At 33.5% G+C, this 3,368-nt stretch overlaps 1 long non-coding RNA gene across 1 annotated transcript; it reads left to right on the top strand.

The window, feature by feature from the left end:
- The first annotated feature begins 1,261 nt into the window (after nt 1–1,261).
- LOC105114671 (uncharacterized) lies at nt 1,262–3,122 on the top strand. The gene is made up of 2 exons (XR_840186.1): nt 1,262–1,562; nt 2,827–3,122. It is a non-coding gene; the product is annotated as an uncharacterized LOC105114671 (long non-coding RNA).
- Nucleotides 3,123–3,368: the final 246 nt, after the last annotated feature.

Below are 3,368 nucleotides of genomic sequence, written 5' to 3'. Positions count from 1 at the left end.
TAAAGGAAAGGAAATGAAAGGCATAAACATGATATTAATGAAAGCAAAACATAAACAGTACAAAAAATACAAAGAGAGAAAGCAAGAGCATGATCTTGATCTGGAGAACAAGATGCCTAAATGCATGGTAAATGCCTCCTTTTATAGGCCAAAATTGGGAACTATTGATTTAATGACTAATTGATGAGTGGGTGACCAACTCTTGACTTGGTGACAGTCCTTATTTTCTCTTATTTGCCCAACATGTCATTAATAATGTCATAATTAGAACCACTTAAAAACATGAAAGTTGTAGGAAACTGTCTAGGAAAAAATTGGAGGTCATTTGGACTTTTAGAACTCTAGATGTGGATCAAACACTAAACAGTGCATGGGCTATAGGACAAATTCAAACTTCTTTGTTGTTGTTATAATTTGGACTTGAAAATGGCCTTTTTAAATCTTGGGCTCCATACAAAAGTTGTAGGCCTATATCTTACCTTTCAATCCATATAAAATAAACCTAAATCCAAGATCCACAGCTCTAGATATGACCTAATTACCAAACAGTATTCTGGTTTTTACTACACTAACATCTCTTTCCTAAGTTTGGCCATCTCTTTGTCCTTTTAGTTTATGTGATAGGCCTGCATTTAAAATGAACATTTACCATAAGTTAAAGGTATCTTATATTATTTGATATGTTATTATAAAATATACTTTAGTTAAGGAGTTATTGATACTTCAAGTGCAAAATGATGATATAAAACCTTGATAAAAATGCACTTTTAAGTACTAATCATTAGCCCAACCACGCAGATTTTGGTTCTGGTTAAAGTAAATCGCCAAATGGGATCTTAGGTTAGCCCAACCTGCAAACCCCCGGTTATAATTTTTTCGGGTATTTAAAAGATGAGAAATTTAACCAATAGTAAAATGGGTTAAATTAAATTAAAGAAACCTAAATCAAGATAAAAATAGTAAAATTAATGAAATGAAAAGTGAATATAGTACTAAGTCATTGAAAAGAAAAACATTTGTGAGGACAAAATGAATACATATGATCAAGAGAGGTCAATATTCAAATAACAAAAGGTTGGGAGTTTATGTATAAATGATAAAAAGGGGTGGGGATAAATGTGTAATTAAAGATGTTAGAACTATAAATATCATTTTATTTTCTCTCTTGGAGGACTGGCAAGAGTGAGAGAGAGTTTAAAGAGAGGCCGGAGAGAAGATATATTGATGGTAAATCAACCAACAATTATAACTCCACCTTCCACTATTAGATCAACATGATATTCGGATATGTTGTTCTCATCCATGTCATATACATTGTCACTATAGGGATTTTCTATATCAGTCCCCGTTTGAGAGATATCGAGGGAGGAAAATATCTTGGAAAATACACTTCTGGACAGTCTTCTTTGCTGTCTGTTTTCTCCTTCTGCCACTATTGGATTAAGCTATAACTTGGATATGTTGTTTTTCCTGATTTTTTCTAGATTATGAATGGTGGAGATATAAAACAAACATTCGGTATAGAAGTTATGTATCTCGCACAGTAGGTCTGCAAGTTTGAGGTCAATTCGCTTAAACCCATATTTTTGGAAATTTTACCATTTGATGAAGTTAATATTTGGATATGTTATACTCATAATAATGCATTATAACTTGATAGTATAGATTTTTTGGAATATTATTCGTTTGTTATTTATGGTTTATAGAAACTATGTCAAGGATTGTGTTTAGAAGAATATTGTTTGGAAAGTTTGTAAAATCGACAAGAATGTTTTATTTTGATGTTAAGAGGGAAGATTGGAATAAATAAGATAAATTGGCTCTTATAAAGATATTGTTTTTACAACCTTAAACGATATGTGATTTGGCTAGGGGTTGAGATTATAGTGAAAAAGTTAAATTGTGGATGTTGTGTGTAAATGGAAAGGTTGGTGAATCTTGACAGATTTGTCTCCTAACTTTTGAAGAGAATTTGAGTAGAAGGATGAGAGAATTAGGATCAAGTTTCTTCATAGTAATTGTAGTTCTGGATGTTAGCTAACTAAAAAATTAGTCTTGCTCAATATGGAGCTGTAGAACCCCAGCTATGGGTCATCAACCAAGATTGGGTCTTGATAAACCCTGTAGGGTAGTGTTTGTTGATGAGCAATTTTTACTATCTAAAAAGCAGAACCGGGTTCTCCTTCTTGCAAAGAACTTGTAGCCTGGTAGAATGGATGACCGGGACAAATGATTGACTAGCTTCGGCTAATGGCATCCAAAAGGATGGCTGGGACAAACGATTGACTAGTTTGGGCTAATGGCATCCGAAGGGATGATTGGGACAAACAATTGACTAGCTTCAGCTAATGGTATCCGAAGGGATGATCGGGACAAATAATTGACTAGCCTTAGCTAATGGCATCCGAATGTATGACCAGGATAAACGATTGATTAGCTTCGGTTAATAGTATCTGAAGGGATGGCCGAGAAAAATGATTGATTAGCTTCGACTAATTTCATTTGAAGGGATGACCGGGACAAACGGTTGATTAGTTTTGGTTGATGGAATTTGAAGGGGGATGGCCGGGGTGAGTGAATAGTTAACCTCGATAAATGATGTCTTAAAAGAATGGTTAGATTTAAGATTATAGTTGATTGCAAGAATTGGTGCATATATATATGTACTGCAAGTTGTGTATACCAAGAACATGAAGGAACTACAAATGTCACGCTTCAAACATGAGATAATGTTAATGCTTCATTAAATTGCTAGACCATTTTTTTATTGTTATTATTATTATTATTATTAAGTAATTGCATTCTTGTAAATGTTTTGTACTGCAGTAGGGACGTCATGCCAATAAGGTGCCTAGGAAACCCGATACACGGGAACCTACTTTTGCAATGAATCATGTAGTTACATTCTAAATCATGATGTATTTTATATGAATCAATGTACTAAACGTATAACTATTATTAGATTCTTTTAGATTAAATTCATGATGACTATTTGTTAGATAGAATACAAACTCATGACTATGCATGTATATTTTAAATGCGAACTTCTAATCATGCAAACATAATATCATGAGTTTATGTAAGATTCACTTTTAAATGAAATGTTGATTGTTGTTGATGTATGGATTATATATTGATGTTGTGAAGGGAACATGTTCTCCAATTCCCGACACGAGGTGTGTCAAGTACAAAAAAAAATTTACTATTGTTTTGGGCTTGAAAAGTCGGGTTATTACACAACCACACACATGATATTGGTTCTAGTTAAAAAGGATCGCCGGATGGGATCTCAGGTTAACCCAACCACGCAAATTTTGGTTTTGGTTCAAAAAGATCGCCATATGGGATCTCAGGTTATGGAAAAAAAA

Source organism: Populus euphratica, unplaced genomic scaffold (genome assembly GCF_000495115.2).
Source record: "Populus euphratica unplaced genomic scaffold, PopEup_1.0 scaffold560.1, whole genome shotgun sequence".
In the NCBI taxonomy this organism is placed as follows: Eukaryota; Viridiplantae; Streptophyta; class Magnoliopsida; order Malpighiales; family Salicaceae; genus Populus; species Populus euphratica.
Note: the sequence above shows the minus strand (reverse complement) of the source record. Positions and strands in the feature narration are given on the sequence as shown.